The 10,996-nt window shown below is 40.5% G+C and overlaps 1 long non-coding RNA gene across 1 annotated transcript; it reads left to right on the top strand.

The window, feature by feature from the left end:
• On the top strand, nucleotides 1–2,075 carry LOC119912438. The gene is made up of 3 exons (XR_005446154.1): nucleotides 1–51; nucleotides 541–723; nucleotides 1,809–2,075. It is a non-coding gene; the product is annotated as an uncharacterized LOC119912438 (long non-coding RNA).
• Nucleotides 2,076–10,996: the final 8,921 nt, after the last annotated feature.

The raw sequence follows: 10,996 nt of genomic DNA, 5'->3' as shown, positions 1-10,996 counted from the left end.
CCAAACTGGACATTACTAGGAGAAAAGAAAGCGAGGAGGTTGAACTACCTGGTGAGTTTAGAAAACATGTGTCTGTAACTTTTATTCCAGCTTTCGTTGTACTTTACTGTGACCAAGTTAGCATAGCCCTGATCGATCCAAACTCCATTCAGAAAACAAACGTTTTAGAAGTTGTTGTCCTGCTGACAGACCTGACAAAGCATGAATTCATATGTTTAACAAATCTGCATCATGTTGTCGTTATTTCGGCATCACTTTAATCCGTTTATTGCTATTTAATCGCAGCAGAATGTTGACTTTGGGTTCATACAGTTGTAGTAATGGCGAGTTGTTTCTTCACGTTCTTCACACAGGTGAAAAACAAATAGTCACTTTCTTTGGTTTAACTTTAACATCAAGCTGCAAACTTGCTCAAACCCAAAAGCTTTAAGGTTAGAGAGTCTTTGGGCAGCGGGTTTAAAGTCAGGCAGACCAAAACATTAGAAATCAGATTTACACGATACACTAACTTATTTCTTCTAATTGTTTGACTTTTTGTAGCTGTTGCCCAACCAGACAGAGACATACCGCCAGGATAGCAGAGGAATCAGATGCTCACTCAGCGCTTGGCGAGCTCCTGGTTCCTGTAGGGTGGTGATGGTGCAGTGGATAAGACGCATGTCTTTGGTGTGAGAGACCCAGGTTCAATCCCCCCCTTGACCCCTCCTTCCTCCAGAGTGACATGTGAGTCGCTTTGGTAAATAAAGAAATAATAAAATGAGAACATTAGTTTCAGCCTGGTAGTTAAGGTGCAGCGTAGGTCACTGTGTGTCCGTTAATAAAGGTCTGTAGTTTCCCCAACTGCACGTTCAGCTGTTAGTACTAACGTTAGGTAGGTTTTATTGTCACAATACGTTAAGTTGTGAGTGAATCAATTATAAAAAATGGAAACAGAAATAAACTATGATCAGTGGAGCAGTGAGGATGAACTAGAGTTTAAGAGTCTGATAGTTTTGGGGGAAAAGCTGCTCTGCAGTCTGGAGGTGCAGCAGCAGAAACTTCTATGTCTCTTCCCAGCATGCAGCAGGGCGAACAGGCTGGGTGGGTGCTGTCCTTTAGTCTCCTCTGGGCTCTGCAGGCACCTCACTGATATCACCGATGCTCAGGAGATGGGCAGTTTGAATCACCCGCTGCAGAGCCCTCCGGCCTTCTTTAGCAGCGCTTTCTGATCTTTCCTCTCCAGCGTGGAGATGTGAGACGACCACGTCCGCGACCACGTCCACCTCAGCTCCACTGACGTAGACAGGAGTGTGTCTTCATCTCCTTCTTCCTGAAATCAACGATCAGCTCCTTGGTTTTGCTGGCGCTGAGCAGTAGCTTGTTCTCTGAGCACCTCTCTGCAAGATTATCAATTTCCTCCTGATACTTGTCGAGGACACATCCTGATAATTATATGTCAGTCTGACAGCTGGATGTTGAAGAGATGAGCTTAATGAAGTAAAGTAGGGATGCGAACTAGTCATTTTAAGCTTATTATGAGATGTTTCTTTTAGATCTTAATGCACAAATTAAATGCTTCGTAACTATCCAGACATCCTGTATAGAAAAGAATTACGCATCAAGATGCATCGATAATAGTTTTATAATCGCATCGCAGCCCTCTGAATCCTAATTTCCAGTATAATATATGAGGACTACTTCAAACTATTTCTAGCCATTAACCTCGGGTAGATATTGCTATTGAAACGTCTCTGTCACATTATGTTAGCTCAATATTTATGCAATAACTCTCTAGCAGCATTCACTCTGTCCTACATTCGTCTGTGCAGGTGGCCTGGTTTTGTGAGCAGTGACCTCCAGAGCCCAGTGGAGCAGAGAGCACTTGTTTGGAGGAGACAGAGGTAACGTGTTGTGTGCATGTAATCTTACAACACTGAGGCCGAGGGTAGGATGTCCAATATGAAATAAAGAGTTATCAAAGTGATAGAATAGTGATTACTGTGAGAACCCAGTATCTGTTCCTCTATGTACACAGCTGTTGTAAAGAACATCATCATTATATTGTGATCAACACCATAATAAAGGTTGTGAAATGAGAGCGTTTACTGAGTCACTACTTCACCGTAAAGATGTGAGATGGATCAGGTTTTTCTTCTATATGTATGAATTTAAATATCTTTTTCAGAAAAGGTGTGTGAAGAATTATATTTGTCTAAAAAAACGCTAAATTTAAATGATGCCAAAAAGAGGGAACAACCACCCACAGTAGTTAATCTTGAATCTATCTTGTTATATAAGACTATGTGTTTGTAGCATTAGCTCTGACCGAGCCCACGTTAACGCCCGGCCTTACTGGGCCTACGAAGACCAGGGGCCTACGAAGACCAGGGGCCAATCATAGGCCAAGAAATAATTTGTAGTTTGTCACATGTTCTGTTCATATTCATGTTTTTGGCTGCTGATTGATCCAGTTTACAGGTGACCCAGGTGGGAAGCATAAACCACAGCCTCTCACAATGTTGCTTAGAGAAATTAAACCAGAGGTTTTAGCGAGCGCCAAAGGGAAGAAATGATCAGAACAGAAAAAACGCGTTTCAGATCCCCTCTGAACGTGTTTTATATTTATCATTTATCGAACGACTGTTGAGCAAACGTGCGCGTAGCTGCTCATCAAAGCCACTTTTCGCAAACCAGCCAATCACAGCCAGGAGTAGGCGGGACATTAAAAAAGGTTGAGACACTACAGCAAACTTTAGAAATGCTGAACTCTCTGTGCACAGTTATTATTACTGTACTATGATCTGAAATTCTAATGAATACACAAACATCAGCCTCTATGTTTCTATCACCACAGCGCTGTAGGCTCAGATCAGAGAAAGGTTTTATTAGTGAAACAGCTGATTCTCTATCTGTAGGCAGATCATCCAAATAAATAAACTAATATACTAACATTATACTGTCTTTATCAAATAGTCAGAAATGATGAGTACAGATCAGATGGTCATTACACATTATTGTCTTTACTGGCGGCCTACAGCCCCAGGGCCTCGCGGTGAAAGCGGACTTGGCTCTGGCTCATGTAAAGAGTCCTGCTTTACACAAACACTCATTAGACTTCACCTGTTGTTGTCCGTATGCTACAAACACATTTTTACGCTTCACCGTGCCGCATTCTGCACAGTAGATGAAACACTACTGAGCAATAAAAGATATTTAGATCCTAGCGGAGCTAACAAGCTGGTTCCTCTTGTATAACTTTTATCAAGAGGGAAAATACACAGAGCATTTGGCTTTAGCTGTAAATGGAGTTGTGACGTATGTAGTGAACAACGGTGTGGATTTGTGCATTTTACATGGAATAAATTTGGAGCTACTCTAAATTCCTTTCTCCTCCCCAGAGAAGAAGGGGGGGTCAAAGTTGCTTTCTCTAAGTGCTATCCGACCATAAAACTGGCACCTTTTTGATTCTGAAGCTGATAACGCGGGGCCTGACTGTTAAACTGACAAAGGGACACGAACCAGCCATTGGCATCTCCCTGAACAGCCTATCAAAACTGGCCCCCCCACACACATCAAGCAACTGACCTTATTCTTTGTTTTATTACGCAATAAAAGGAAAACCCCTGTCTCACCCAAGTGTGACATGTTCCAGACACTGAACTTTCAATGTAAAAGGACTGCAGTCTCCAGACTCAAAGCATTTAATTAAGTTTAATTAAATCTTTAGTTACCTGGTTACGTTTGCCTCTATTTGAGTAGTTATGTTAACTGTTGTTGCTATTAGTGCTGAAAAGAAGTTACTTGTGCAATGTTTTTATTTTCAGCACTACACTCCTTCATCTAATGTAATCAATGCTTGTTCATAATACTTTCTTACAAAATCCCTTTAGAAATGATGACAAAGAAATGTTTTACTATACTCTTAATCGCCAGCTTGAATTTAAGGATGAATCAACAATATTCCCCGGTTCCTAAGGAGAGACGATCTTTGATTTAATCCAAGCTTTCCTCATGTAACCTGAGCTCCCCCAAGTGGACGAAATAAGTATTACATGCCCTCGTCGGAAATGCGGTTAAATGTGTAAAAATACTGACCAATAATGTGACAATTGTTTCCTGTTACCAAATGCTTAGAACAGTACAACCGTTCAACCATTGAGGTTCGATTGTGGAAAATATTTGATTATAATACGTGCAAATAGATTTCTTTTCTTTAGACATTAAGTTTAGAAAGGCAGTCCCTGGGGAAACCTGAGACGCCCCCTGGGGAACCACGCCCCAGGCAACAAAAGAGCGACACGCGACCACGCTGGGCTCTTCTCTTTGCTGTTGGCTCTGCCACTCTGCTCGGCCCTCTGGACGCTTCGGCACGCCGTGCGTGCCTCGCCGGGCAGCGCCCTCAGTCGGCCAGCGAAACAAACAGGCCTTTGTTCGCCTGAAGCTACACACCTGAAGTGCCGCGACATGGATCTGCCTTCAGTTTGTTTTATTTTCTTTATTTCTTTTGTTTGTTAAAGTTATCAGTCCGTTAAGTTACACTGGACTAATTCAGGCACGACCAAGTTCCATTTTAAGCCTTTTCCGTCAAGCCAACTTCACCGAGGTCAGACCAAGCCACGTGTTCTCGCCAGCTACAACCAAGGAAACCTGCAAACAGCCGAATTGCCAGACGGAGGAGGCGTTTTCAATCAGACACGGAGAACCCTGGAGAATCCCTAGCAAAAAGCCAGGATCGGCAGCTAGAGTGGGACCAGCAACAGGCCAAAAGCAGGCTGTCGACAAGCAGTAAGACTTAACACACGTCCTGTGGTCAGAGATTTCCTTTTTCACAATTATTAAAACTACCTGGAGGTCCGGAGACTCCAGGATTATAACAACTCCGGTGGTGCCCTTAACGAGGAATCTGGTTTGATTTTATGAATATTAAAATTCATCATTGGGTATCAATTCTCATAAATGTATTAAAATGCATAACTAAATTTAGGTTTACTATACGTACTAAAAGCTCATTTATGAGTAAGTGAGAGTTTATACTGCATGAATGCAGCAGAAGAGCAGTATTCCTGTATTTATTACACTGGACCTGTAACAGAGCTGCAGCATAGCAGCAAGTTAACGTTAGTTAGTAGTGTGGAGTGAGATAACACGTGTTAAAGGAGGAGCCACTCAAATATCTGCAGCAGCGGCACCTCAGCCACAGCCAGTTTCAATTTTACCTTTAGTTCGTAAATAGAAATTATAACAGTAGGTAAATCTGATGAAAGACTATTTACTTGTACCCAAATGAGCCCAATGAACAGCTGTGCTCCGTGTATATGGTACACATAGGCCTACAGTAGTATGCAGAACTTTCTACATCTCAGAGGGAGATATTGAACTTTTTACTTCACTACACTTTCTGACAGCTTAAAGTACTATTTACTTTTGCTTTTAGAGGGTTTGAAACGAATAGGGTGTTTAGATACTTATAGTCCAGCTAGAACTACATCAGTTAGGCTAATTGACAGAAACTGTTTTAGTATTACTTGTTTTTTTCATGTAAAAACATTTCATGGTTCCAGCCTCACAAACGTCAAGAGTTGCTGCTTTAACTTTTGATTATTTTAATGTATTTCTATTCATTTTGAGGTTTGGACTGACAAAACAAGCATCGTGAAGGTGTCACTTAACATTTCTCACTATTTTCAGAATTCATTACAATCGATTAATGGTTAAAGCAATAAAGATCTAATGATATGATGCAGGCTAATATTATAACACAGGAAACATTAGGCTCCTTTTACTTCTAGCCTACTTACATACTTTTACTGAAAGTTTTCGATGCAGTACTTGCAGAGTATTTTTACAGTGAGGTAGGACTATTAGTACTTTTATTTTATTTTTTTAAGAAATAAAAGAAAAAGGGTCTAAATGAGTAACTTTGTTCACCACTAGATAAGAAAGCCAGAGCTTCTGGTTGCAAAGAGGTTGGAGAGTTTTTGGCTGCATCAGTAATAATTTGGCTGCAGGTTAGTCTCAAACATCAGCCGCTCACAGACAAGTGATTTCAACAACTACAGTTACCGCATCCATCGGGTGTGGCGCTCCCAACTTCCTCTCCGTGTGTGCACGCGCATCCATGTTGCCTGGTAACGAACGTGCCTGCAGCGGGATCGACGGAGAGAATTCAGGACATAACTCTAACTTCCACAAGCGTTACAGAGGCCACAGGCTGCAGATCTGTCACAGCATTATACTCACTGATGGTAAAACTGCCAACATTTCACTAACTGCATGTCATTTAGCTACACGCTAATCCAGTAGACACATAATTTATTGATATGATAGTGGTCTATGATGTGCTAAGTGGCCACCTCGCCAGAAAGCTATTGTAGTTACGACTTTACGCCCAAGTTAAACTAAAGGTCCGCTCTAGTAATTGTGTTGTAACTCATATTAGTAGCTGATTTAGTTACAAACAATCTAGTAGTTACTTAACCTCTAGAGTGGCCTTTAGGAGATAAAGATTACACACAGCCGGAGCAACAGGCTGCCGATGTGGAATACAGGAAATGGTCAAAAACTAACGTGCTGATTGGCCGAAAAGACGCTCTGTGCATCTGCACTCGATTGCTCTTCCTCAAGGACCTTGACCTGCCTGTGACCTTAAAACTGAATCTTGCAGACTGAAATTGAATTTAGAGAACTGAAAGTGAAACTACATAAAGAGTTGAATTTATAGTGGGGCTCAAATACAGTTTCAGCTGCAACAGATAATAATAATATTATATTCAGTTTCAAGTTTATTGGAATTCAGTTTCAAATTAATAAATTCAGTTTCAAATGATGCTATTCAGTTATTCAAGTTAAACAATATAAATTCAAATTATGCAATTCAAATTCAGTTTTTTAAAGCAATTATTCAAGTTGGGCACTTCAAATTCAGTTCTAAATGATTCAAATTCACTTTTAAATGATTCAAATTCAGTTCTAAATGATTCAAATTCAGTTCTAAATGATTCAAATTCAGGTTTTAAATGATTCAAATTCAGTTCTAAATGATTCAAATTCAGGTTTTAAATGATTCAAATTCAGTTCTAAATGATTCAAATTCAGGTTTTAAATGATTCAAATTCAGGTTTTAAATGATTCAAATTCAGGTTCTAAATGATTCATATTCAGGTTCTAAATGATTCAAATTCAGGTTCTAAATGATTCATATTCAGTTCTAAATGATTCAAAATCAGGTTCTAAATGATTCAGATTCAGTTCTAAATTATTCAAATTAAAAGATTCAAATTCAGGTTCTAGTGAGACAAAATCAGCCCATAGCACTAAAATTCTCCACTTAACAATTATAATAAAGACCATAGCAGGAAACTCTATATACTTATGTCTGAATATGATTCATTCTATAGCCCCAGGTTCAATTCCTTATTTTTATTTAATTAGTACTGACAGTAAATAGCCCAACTTCCTGTACTTCTTCATTGCTTTATTCCCCATTATATTATTATCATTTCTACATTTCGATCCTATTTCTATTCTTTCCGTTTTTAACAACCATATATTTTGTTGTGACTTCCTTTAGAGTAACTGATGGTTAAATGTACCTACACTTAAAAAAACATCCTCTCTGAAGAGGTGTGATTCTGTGTTGGACAGGAAACTTTACTCTTTGTAAAGCATTGAATTGTTTTGCCTCGTGAGGGTTTCCATCGAGTCCAAGGAAAAGCGGTCAGAAAAGTGACATTTCTAACGCAGACCAGAGGGATGTTTCACAAAAGCAGAATGTAGAAATCCAGGATAACAGATAAAGCAAGGCTTAGTGGGATCAGTGCATCCTGGCTTTATCAAACCAGGCTCAGGAGTTGCTTCTCTTGAACAATGCACATTTGTTTTTTCTATGCCTACATTGCATTGCATGTTTTCTTATTGTGCACATTTCTTAAAGCATTTATATATATTGTAGGCCTTGGCAGGGAGGCTGGAGGCCTCTCAATTTTGGGTGAAAATAATGTACTTGGACAATGTGGAAAATGGATAAGAAGTCAGTGATGTGGTGCTCATAGGAATACTGCATCATATTTGTAACTTGACCCTGAGGCTGTAGTCCTGCAGTCTGGCAATATAGTAAGTTTTACCTGAAGGACACCCACAGGTGAACACTTCCTGCTGTGCTCATTGATAAGTGTTTTACAAACTGTCTGAATGTCTGAACTGCACACACTTTCAAAAGATTAACAAAATAAAATATCACCAAAACTTGGACCTAGTTATGGAGATAAAAAGAGGCAGTGATCTATGTATCTATTGCCTACACAGTGTGTGTGCTATACATTTCTTCAGTGACATATTAACGTCCGGTGCTCATTTTTAAGGCACAATATAACGTTAAATTATAACAGTTTCAGTTAAGAGCAGTCATATTACTGTGCCCGTGTAACTTTTTACTTTATATTTTATCATTTTTACATGTTACGTGCTTTTATTCCACCTAAACCTCCTCATTGTTTGCAAAGTATGGTGCACGCGTCTTCTCCAGTTATGAAATCTTCTAACCACAAACTGCTCTTTTAATGCAGGCTAATGAAAAATATGCACAATAAGAACACGGAATAACTGAAAAAGCACTTTGGTTTCTCATCAGCGTGACCGCTGACTGAACAGATAAAACACCAGGATTGACTAATCCTGGCTGTTAGCCTGGTCTGCAGGAGGCTAGCTGCACAGAATAAATCGCCACGGTAACTTATGTGCTACTACTTTTATGGTCTCGTCAAGCAACAAAATGTGCATTAAAGTGTAGAAAATGTGATTTAGTTTACCGTAAAACTTCAATTAATAGCTGAGTCCCAAACAGTCGCCCGCCTAACTCCTTTACTGGCCTGGTGTGGAAACACATTTTGACAAATAAACGCAGGTCTCCATTAGAAGCCTGGTCTGGTTTTTATAGAAGTTCTTTAGATGTATAAAACCTCTTAAACCCTGCAGGGTCGCCCGCTTTAGCTGCTTCTAAGCTGCTTAGATCGTTAATACAAATATTAGTACCGACACCTCCACATTTTACTTGTACCGGGACTTCTCCCAGGCTGCCGGTCCTCTCCTCTGTCCCGCCTATTGACAGATAGGTGTCATTTACACTGGGGACAGGTCAGGATCAGAATGTCTCCATCACTTTTTGAAAGCTTTTGTCAAAAATGTTCTGAAAAATAGCAACAAGAAATGTTAAATAACAAATGAAACAATGGAGAACAGGTACTGGCACCTATTTCTTTAATTTAGTTCAGTTAGATTCTCCATAATTCAGTCGTTCAGTTCATTTAATGGAAACAACGAGCCCCAAAGTCTAATTCCTATAGATTTACCGGCGTGACCTGCACGGTACAAGAGAGGAAAGGAAAAAGTGCCGACTCTTGCTACCTTTGAGGCGCTCGTTAAGTCCGAATGTGTGCGTTCCTTGATTATCTGCCAAATGAGTAAATGTAAATGTATATTCCTTTAGTCTGCAAGGGTCCACCGATCAAAAGAATCACATGTCATGTGAAGTCCATCGCTGTCTGTCTGCTAACTTCTCTACTGACAGACACTATTGATCTCAGCTCACAGGTAGAATGTTTCCGAATTGACGGCGCCGTGAAGACGCAGAAGACGAAGACGCAGTGCAGAAGACGCAGTGCAGAAGACGAAGACGCAGTGCAGAAGACGCAGTGCAGAAGACGCAGTGCAGAAGACAAAGACGCAGTGCAGAAGACAAAGACGCAGTGCAGAAGACAAAGACGCAGTGCAGAAGACGCAGTGCAGAAGACAAAGACGCAATGCAGAAGACGAAGACGCAGTGCAGAAGACGCAGTGCAGAAGACACAGTGCAGAAGACACAGTGCAGAAGACGAAGACACAGTGCAGAAGACGAAGACACAGTGCAGAAGACGCAGTGCAGAAGACGCAGTGCAGAAGACACAGTGCAGAAGACGAAGACGCAGTGCAGAAGACGAAGACGCAGTGCAGAAGACGAAGACTCAGTGCAGAAGACGAAGACGCAGTGCAGAAGACGCAGTGCTGAAGACGCAGTGCTGAAGACAAAGACGCAGTGCAGAAGACAAAGACGCAGTGCAGAAGACAAAGACGCAGTGCTGGACTGCAACAACAACAACAAACAACCTAAAACAAGCAGCATGCCTTTGTTTAATGTAAGATGGGGAATAACCTCTGCTAACTGGCTCCTCCAGCTAACCCTGAGGGCTTTTCCAGATATCCTGGCTGAATTAAGCCTTGACTCGGTTTCACGAATGCAGTAGCACATAAGTTACCATGGCGATTTATTCTGTGCAGCTAGCCTCCTGCAGGCCAGGCTAACAGCCAGGATTAGTTAATCCTGGTGTCTTATCTGTTCTGATCAGAAACCAAAGTGCTTTTTTCAGTCATTCCGTGTTCTTATGTAGGCCTTGGTGTTTTTCATCAGCCTGTATTAAAATCAGTAGGTTGGGGTTATTAGGTTTCATAACTGGAGAAGATGCACACACCATATTTTGCACACAATGAGCACCAGCGAGGAGGTTTATGTGGAATGAAAGCACTTGTAAAAAATAAAAATAATAAAAAAGGATAAATAAAAGAAAAAGTAACACGGGTACAGCAACAAACCAGCGAAAGAAAGTGTGGCAGCCAATTGTGGACCGACTGAATGTGTGAAGCTAAAAACATCACAGCTCTTAATAATAATGTTATACTGTGCCTTAAAAGCACCGGACATCATGTGTCACTCAAGAAGCTCACGCACACTATGTAGGATTCCTGTGTCATTTTAAAAATCTCTCAAATTACAGTCCTACTTCAATAAGGAGGATATATTGTGCACCGTTTATTCATGAAACAACTGCGTGTGTGTTGAAAACAATGATTACCGCAGTGCATTGTGTTACAGTCAGGCTTACAGTGAACGTCTAGTTCACTAAATCACTTCTCTTTGTAGTTGCTGGATTTCCAATGTCCTCAGTGCTTCTTTTTATCTCCATATCTAAGTCAATATAAAATGGTA

The sequence above is a fragment of the Micropterus salmoides genome, unplaced genomic scaffold (assembly GCF_014851395.1).
Source record: "Micropterus salmoides isolate LMB-PRFRI ecotype aquatic unplaced genomic scaffold, ASM1485139v1 Ms_hic_scaffold_2, whole genome shotgun sequence".
NCBI lineage: Eukaryota > Metazoa > Chordata > Actinopteri > Centrarchiformes > Centrarchidae > Micropterus > Micropterus salmoides.
The sequence above is the reverse complement of the archived record's forward strand: the minus strand, read 5'-3'. Positions and strand labels throughout refer to the sequence as shown.